The following is a 9,291-nucleotide window of genomic DNA, read 5'->3' on the forward strand; positions in this document are numbered from 1 at the left end:
CTAGCTTTGTACTGAATATCTGGAGAGGCAAGGCTTCTCCCACCCTTCTGAATTTACTTGTCTATTCTCAGACATTAATTTTTAATATAGATTTAAAAAAATCACCAAGTATTTCTATGCAACTGTGCAAATCTGTACATATTTTATGATAATTTAATATTGTTTCTCAAATAATCCTGTTGGCATTCTAATTGAATTCCTAGTCATTCTTGCATCTCTAGTGCCTTGTACAGGGCCTGGATCATGTGAAGCTTTCAAAAAACCTCTGTTAAATGGAAATAAACTTCTGATCCCAGTGCCTGTGTGCTCCTTATTACACCATCCTGTCTGATTTGTGCTCAGATCGCAGAGCCAGCTGGTAGCAGAACCAGAAGAACTCAGGTGTCGTAACTCACCACTCCGTACTTTTTATACCATACTTGTGCCTGTAAAACAATTCTTAGCAGTTATACACAGGCCAGCATAAGGGCCATGCCAGTGTGAATGGAAGGTGATAAAGTCACGAAAGTCAAAGTGTTTTAAAATCCCAAAGAAATATCTCTGTCTGGGTCAATCTGTCCCACTCCTAGAACAAGCTCCCGTGTGGGAGGGCAGGACGGGCAGGTGACACCTCCAGTTCGATGGGCACATTTATGGTGGGGCAGAGGGAATATTATCCAGCTTATTTATGTTTCCCCATAGGAAGAGCCATATTTCAATGGCATGAATATGAGTGCAAAAGTAGGATGGTTTATCTGCCACGTCTGATCCGTGTGGAGTTTCAGTAATAAAGTTTATTAGTGCCCCTGATTTAATATGACACATTTCCAGTGCAAATTACTCTGAGATCATCGTGTTCATAAAATATGACAGAAATCTTTTAAGTGTGAGCATAAGTTCTGAATTAATTTAATAACCCAGTCTGGAAAAAGGCATGTGGTTTAAAACATAACATTATGCACTGGGCTCTTACATTTCTCTTCCACAACCTCCCCGCCCCCCCCATTTCCCATGCCACTTTTGAGAAGCCCTTCTTCATGTCTCAGGTCATCTGGCCTCTTGTCAGAGCTCGGGGTTTTACCTTTTCAAGGAGGTTTGAGAAAGGATGGGTCTGTATGGCCAAGGCAAGAGCGCACATTCCTCCATACGTTGGGGTTCTTGGGCACAGCTGGCTTTATTTCTTAATAGTTCCTGCCCCAAGGGGGTGGACAGGGACTGATGTGAAAATGGTGCTTAGCCTCTATGATTTACACCCTTTAGTGGGCTGGGAGGTGGGTGGGAGAGTAAGCATGGCATAGACATGACATTGGAGAGCCACAGTGGCGGGGAGCATGAACACACCCCCCCTCCATCTTTCCAGGTGGGAAAAAAAATCACAGCAGCAGGACACATGCTGCAACTCTCAAATGCACATAAAATCACTGCAAGTTGTGAAACATAAGTCATGGTTTTATTTATCTTGTGGCAGGGTAAAAAACCAAACGAACAAACACAATTTTCGTCAAGATAGAAAATAGAAACAAAGACAAAGTATGAGCTCTTTGCTGTAACTTGACCAACATTTGGCCTTCCATCTTGTGCACGGACCTGTGACCGCCATGCCAAAGAAATCTGGAACCCACACTCTCCACTTCTGCTCAAATATTTTAGGGCTTGAGATGGATTCCTTGCTCACCAACTAACTCACTTCCTGGGTAATCCTACTTTTTTCTGGGACATTAGGGTCCCCCTTTGTCCTGTCCAAATGGACTGAGTCACAGGTCCAAATTTCCTGAGTCATCCTTAGACATGCCCTAGTGTAGTCCTCTTGTTTGTTTCCCATTTTGGTATCTAAACAGTGGCTGGAAGGGCCACCTGAGTGCCTGATGATCAGACCTCTTTCTGACTGCGGTGCTTCCAGCACTAAAACAGAGCAATGGGCTCCCAGCGGCTTAGCCTCTCAGAGGTGGCTGCCCGCAGCTCAGAGGACATGCTGTCCCACAGTCCGAATTTTGCCCAAGAAACTCCATGGAAGGTAAATTTTTTTATTTCAGGTTTTCCTCATCAGCTCTAGAAATTGCCAACAGCAAGAGTTCTAAATGGGTTTAGCAAGAGACCTCACATCATTCCTTCCAGGGAGAAGCTGGAAGAGTGACAGTAGCCCCCCTGCAATAGGGGGGAGCTGTTGGATGGACTTTCCCGGTCAGGGAACCGCCCTCTACTACCTATGCATCTGAAGGGCCCAGGTGCTGAGCCACCTCCTCCTCTGTGCCCTGGTCCACGTGACCCCCCCTGCTTGGATGCGTTCCACCTACTTCTGAAACGTTCCCCTCCTTCAGAGAACAACTGGAGTCCCAGCTCCTCCATATATGTTCCCAGAAAAAGCAGCCCGCAAGGATGCCTTTCATCCGTCTCCCATTGCAGTTATTACCCTCCATATGCATTTGGCATTGGGTGATATTCCGGTTAGCTCTTATCCTGTGTGTTGTCTTGTTTCGTTCTCTCATGATTTCCATGGGGTAAGTCTCGTCTGACCAGCCAGGCTCTAAATGCCAAGCCCCATCCAGGGGCTCACAGTGCTGGGGAGGGAGTGAATTCATGGGAGAAGATCAGAGTCCGGTTGTGGGATGAGAGTCAGGGCTAGGGAAGGGCTGGCCTTCCTAAAGAATGGGTGCCCCCTCTGCTGGGCAGGGGCTGAGGAGCCCGGAAACAAGAAAGTGCTCTCCTTTGGTTCCCCATGCATGTCTTTGTGCCTTCCACCCTGGGGAGAAACTGACCGGCCCACAGCGCCATCTCTTCTCAGGACCACCGGCCTCTAGGCTTTTCTCCTGGCTTCTTCCTCCTGCTATAGCGCTCGGGTTGCCCATGTCCTTTGTGTCTAAAACCTAAATCCTTCAAAAGTTAGTGTCAATGGCATCTTTTCTCTTAAACAAAAAGCTCCTTAAAGTTGCTCCATAAATATTTCTTAAAATTCAATTGAGCGCCAGACAATGTGCCAGGAGCTGGAGATAGAGAAGTGTGGGACATCATCTCTGCCCTTGGGACGTTTGGAACCTGGTGGGTGAGACAGACACAGAAACAGTGACAATACAACGGGGCAAGCATGACAGAGGAAATGAGTGCAGGGGGCAGAGGTGGTCCAGAGGAGGGGTAGCGGACTCTTTCTGGAGTCCACGGGGGTGGGGGCTGGTCAGGGAAGACCTCACCGAGGAAGCGGCAGATGGTTAGGTTTTGAACAGCGGCCCAGGTTCACCAGGTGGATCTCCAGGTGGGGAGGAAAAAGGTATTCCAGGGGAGGAGGAGGAAGCATGGGGTTGGGAGGGGTATCCTACGTGGTTTGGGGTTGCTGTAGCATCGGGTATGGGCAGAAGGGGTGACTGAGGCAGAGATGAGTCTGGAGAAGCTGGCAGCAGCTGGATCACAAGAGGTTGTCATGCCAACAAACGTGGGTTCTACAGTTGTAGGACATGGGGGGGGGGCTTTGAGGGCTTAAGGAGAATTACGTTAGGAAGGCTGTAGGAAAACCGTAAGGGAGTAGGGACAAGAAAGAGAAGAATTTCGAAAAGGAGTGGTATGGCAACAGCAAACATTCAAAGAAGGTCAGGTGACCTGAGGAATGAGTCCCATCGGTGGGTGTGACAGGAGGAGATTCTGGTGTCCTCCAGGGGAGAAGTTTCCATGGACAGGTGGGGGCAGAGGAAGCCTGAGGTGGACTGAGGGGTGATTGGGGGGCAGGGCAGGGTGGACACCTGGGAAAACCAACTTGATCAGGAAAGAGAGGAGAGTTATGGGGCGGTAGCTAGAGACCGCCATGGTCCTGGCAAAGTTTCACAGGCTGGGTCGCTATCCGCTCCACCTCTGGAGGTCACCTGCTGCCCCCCGGTACCTATCACAGTACCAGACACATCGTAGATATTCAGCAATGGTGGGAAGAACGACTAAATGCATCATAAGGCACATTTCCTGGAAGAGGTTGAAGCAACATCACAGATTTGCTCACCAAGGATTCTTCGCTGTCTAGGGGCGTTCTGGGAAGCAGTTGAAGTCATGAGCTCTGTTCCCAATCACATGCTTTCCTGAAGCACGGAAGGCAGACGGCCAGGGTGTCAGCACCTCAGGTCACACCACATAATGCAAAGCCTAATTTGACTTTCAGGCTGATGTCAACATTTTGTTACCTTGCTGAGAAGCCCAGCTTGAGGACTCCATTAATTTACATTTGCCTGTGTTCCAACCATGCATTCTGGCTCACAGCCTCGGAGCAGACACTGAGGTAGGCATTTCCTGGATGGAAGAAGCTCCCTTCCTGGTATGCAGGACACTGGGTGTGCCCTCAGAGCTGTCCGGGAGAGGTTCCTCCAGCTCACGTTGTAGGGGAAACCCACTGAGAACTGGAGAACCAAGCATGAAAGGAAGATCCTCCTTCTACCCGCCTTTCTCTCACCCTGAGGTGATGGCATTGTGATGCAGATGGCAGGGTTATGGGCTCCCCAGTGTAAGGACCACCCCTTCTCAAAGTTAAAATCATTTTCCACATACGCCCAGACCAGCGTGTGGGGAAACAGGGGAACAGGATTCCTGCCAAGCTGGTCACAGGGAGAGCTCGCTGAGCTCAGTTGCTGGGACCCCAACCTGTGTCCAGGGATGCGGAAGAGCCCTCCTGAGAAGGTGTGCATGTTTCCAGTCCCTGGCTCTCCACCTGTGAACTTCTCGTGGATGTGGGTGACAGAGAAGGATGTGGAGTTGACAGGTGCGCTGTCGTCCACGCCTGCCCCTCTCTCCAGCGTCCCAGCCTTGGTTTTGATCGCTGCCCTCCCTCTCCCTGTCCCTCGAACACTGTCCTCATGGCCTCGTCTCTTCTCCCTGCTTCTCTTCCTGCTCTTCAGTGCCAGCGGCACGGACAGCTTCTTCCTTTGTGCATCTTGGTCTAGCTTTATTCTTTTTATTCCCACCGTTTTTTCACGCATCTGCCTCTATCCCTGAGCTGTGAGTTCCTCCCTGTGAGGCTCTGGGTCCGGTTTAACTCCGCAGGCTCCGTGTCCAGCACAGTGCTTGGGGCCCAGCGGGGCTCACTGAATAGATGGACGGATTTATAAATATTCTGCTGCTTCCATTCTTCAAGGCCCACCTCCCCCCCTTTTTTTAAAGTTTCATTTATTTATTTTAGAGAAAAAGAGCAAAAGAGAGAGTGTGAGTTGGGGGGAAGGGCAGACGGAGAGAATCTCAAGCAGACTCCTTGCTGATCATGGAGCCTGATGCGGGGCTCGATCTCACCATCCTGAAATCATGACCTGAGCTGAAACCAACAGTCAGATGCTTAACCGCCTGAGCCCCCCCACGCACCCCATGGCCCACCTCACTTTCTATCGCCTCTTGCCCGATTTCTTCCAGACCAACAATCTCTCCATTGTTACCATTTATTCAACAAACATTTATTGAGCACCTACTATAGTATTTGACGCTATGAATAAATTTGACTAGATTTCTGCCCTCAAGAAATTTTATGAGCAGTTGAGAATAGAGGCAGGTTAATCAGCAGTTAAGTGAGACAGATGCTGTTACAGAGAAACAGTCGCAGAATAATAAAGGCCGTTTTTAATAACCTTTGAAAATTTATTTTAGTGAAGGTTTTATCACTTTGGTGCTAGAATAAAATTTTAATGGAGCTGAATGTAAAACCCTGAATTAGCTATTCTGTTGCATCATAGATTAAACGTATTTTTTCTAAATTAGAAAATAATGTGCTCATTATAGAAATTCAGAAAAACATAAAAGTATAAAGGAGAAATAAAATTATTAACCTACACTCAGAGATAACTACTGTTAACCTTCTGGTGTATGTTCTTCCAGACTACTTATTGTCTCTCTATAACGGTCTTTTTTTTTTTTTTTTCAGAGAAATAAAACATAAAACTGGCATCCTGAAAGTTCCATTCTTTTTTCCTCTTTTATTATGAACACTTTATCATGAAATATTATGAAAAATATGATTATCAGTAGCGACGCAATATGACTGTGCCTGATTAATATGAAAACTATCCTTATTGCTTTGGCTTTAGACTGTTTTCAATTTCTCTTTATTATAATTAGCAGGGAAATCTTGGTACAAAGGCGTGTGTTATTCACTTGTTTTTTTCCTTTTGGGGTATCCATCTTTTTCCTATTGATTTTATAAAGCCCCTTTACATATTAAGAGCATCCGTCTTCTGACATAGGTATTAAAAATACATTTCCTGTTTGTCTTTTGTCTTTTAATTTCGCTTTGTATCAGAACTTGAAAGCCAGATCTTTGAGGACTTTAACTCTCTCATCTGAGAAAAGAGGAAACTAAAACCAACATATTTAAGTGATTCTCAAATGGCCCATAGGGTTGGAAGCAGAGCATGCCTGGAACCCAGGGCTCTGGGCTCTCAACGTTTCTTCCAGGAATGCACCCCTACTGACTCCATAGCACTGCTTTGTGCTTTCCAATGGTGTCATTGCGTTGGTTTTGCCTTCTTGTATGGAGGGCGGGCGTGTTTCTTACACCTGTTCTCTCCCCCATCTGGTCCCCACCCAACTCCCATTACTTAGCCCAACTGCTAGGAGCTTGGTGGTTGTTTAATACATACTTGTTTGTTAATACACTGGGCTTTTTTCAAAATTTTATTTATTTGCGAGAGAGAGAGAGAGAGAGAGAGAGAGAGAACAAGTGGGAGGGGCAGAGAGAGAGGGAGAGAGACTATGAAGCCGACTCTGTGCTGAGCGTGAGCCTGACGTGGGGCTCAATCTCACGACCCTGAGATCATGACCTGAGTCAGCGGCTTAACCGATTGCCCCACCAGGTGTCCCAGTACACTGGTTTTTAAAGAGTTACCAATAATACTACAAAGTATCTTATTTGATGCTCACAACAAATCCGAGAAGAAGGCCAGGCCAACGTCACCAGCCCTGTTTTCTAGAGGAGGACGTTGAGGATCAGAGAATTTAAGGGACTTGCTCAAGAGCTTACAGCTTGACCATAGCAGACCCAGGACTGCAGTAAAGTTCTTTTGACTTGCGACTCTTCGTTCTCTCTGCTACACTGAGCTCTCTCTCCCATAGGCTCCTTGCTCCTGCCCTACGTGGGACAAAAGGCTGGCTGTTGTTTTTGATGCTTGGGTGAGTTGAAGAGGTAGAAGCCGGAGAACTGCAGGCCCTTTCCATACAGGGAACCAGGATCATGGAGCCAGGTGTCCACTGCGTTTCTGGATTGAAAAATCTGAAACCCATGAAGAAGAGCCAATTTCTTGAATATAAACCTGCTTTAAACAGTCCCTCCCTGTTCTCTCCTTCACCAGCCCCTGCACCACTAATCTCCTTTCTGTCTCTAGGGATGTCCCTATTCTGGATATTTTGTATCCGTGGAATCACAGAATATGTGGTTGTGTCTGGCTTCTTTCATTTAGCACAAGGTTTTCAAGGCTTGTCCATGTCGTGGCACGGGGCAGTGCTTTATTCCTTTTCATGCCCGAATAATACTCCGTTGCATGGATATGCCACAATTTAGTCACCATTTATCTGTTGATGGACGTTGGTGGTTTCCATGCAGCCTGGGTTTTGAGGACAGGGGCCCCTAGGGTCAGAATCACTAGATTGTCCTAAAATTTTTTTCAACCTTATCTAGATCTTATTTGAAAATACTTTCCTCTAGGTACGAAGGAGGAACTCCTCTTGGATCTTCAAGCGGGCTCCAGGTGGGCATTCTGGGTCCTCAGCGGAGGAGCGGAGTTGTCAATGCAGCAAAGGGGCTCCCTTTCTGGGAGTTCTAGGTCCCTGGTGTGGACGGCTGCCGTGACACGGTGAAGACTGTGGGCTCTATCTCGGCCCAGGGCTTCCCTTTGGGTCCCCGGCTGGCAGCACGGAAGCTGCCCGTGGTCTTCTCTCCCCTCTACTTCGTCCACAGCTTCCGTTAGCCCAGGAGCTGGAGATGTTTCATCGGCTGCCTGGATCAGCAGCGAAATTAAGCCATCACGTTTATGAACTGCCCGGCGAGTTCTGGGAGGGACTCTGCATATTTTATACTTAATAACTTGCCTCTCGTTTTTATTTATAATGTTAATAATGATTTGGGGGGTGCTCTGGGAGAGCGAGAGAGACTTTGACGCAGATGGTGGGACATGTGGCAGAGGGGTGACTGCTCTTAGCTCTGTCCCTGGGACCCATGCTCCCAACAGGTGTGAGGGGCAACACCTGCCCCCTGCACCCCTGCACCAGGCCGCCGGGGCTTTGGGGGCCTCGCACACTGCTCTTTCTCTGGAGGCTGAATGGTCAGGAGCCAGGGAGGAGTCCTGCACGTGCTCGACCTCCTCTCTGGGCCTGCTATTACTGTCTCCATGCTCTGATGTGGCACGTGGGGCCCAGGGGCCCTCCGCAGGCTTTAGGAGGGCCCGTCCGTAGAGCAGGCTGCTTCTCCCCCTCCTCCCCACCTCAGCCCTGCCTCGCTAGCTTCTCCAATGGTCTGTCCATGGTTGGGTGAAGGACATAGTGTTTTTGCCCTAGGAAATGTTTCATAGGGGGCCCATGTCATTGGAAAGTCCCTTAGTGTCTTTCCAAATGAGTATTTGAGTGATTCCTTATTCCGGATATGAGAAAAAGAAGGTCCGGAGGGCTAAGTGACCTTCCCACGTGACTGGCCATAGCACTGGGGGGGTGGTGCATGGGAGGGGCACGGGTTTCCAATTTCAGGGTGGGATGGTGGGGAAGCGTGGCCTCTTAGATCCACCCAGCCTGGGCTCAGTTCCCAGCTCTGCCTCTGGCTGTTTGTATGACACTTGGGCAAATCATTTTGCTTCTGAGTCTCAGGATACTCCTCTGGACCATTAGGAAAATCAGAATCTCCATCTCACAGGATTGCTGGGTGATTTACCCAAGATGATGGTTGTGAAAGATTTTTTAAACTACGCGTTGCCATCCAGACCATAATTATTGACTGCCTTCTCCTGGGAAGCCCCCTCTGGCACATGGCCTTGTTGGGTAGTCTCTATAGAGAAGTGGTTTGTAACTTTTTTTCAGAAAGGGCTAGTTGGGAATGATGTTAGGCTTGGCGCGCCTCACGGTCTCTGCTGGAAAGACTCACCTGGGCAGGTGTAGCTGAAACCAGCCTTTGACAATATATCATCGAATGGGCGTGGCTATGTGCTAATGAAACTTCATTTACAAACACAGGCTGTGGCCAGATTTGTCCTGCAGGTCACGGCTTGTCAACTCCCGCTCCCAAGCAGCACGTCCCCAGGGCTAGGAGCGCTGAATTCAAGAACGCGGGGCTGTCTGCAGAAGATATGTGCAGGCCCCACAGTCCGGTTGCTTCACAAG

The sequence above is a fragment of the Ursus americanus genome, chromosome 27 (assembly GCF_024610735.1).
Source record: "Ursus americanus isolate L20-20 chromosome 27, mUrsAme1.1.p, whole genome shotgun sequence".
In the NCBI taxonomy this organism is placed as follows: Eukaryota; Metazoa; Chordata; class Mammalia; order Carnivora; family Ursidae; genus Ursus; species Ursus americanus.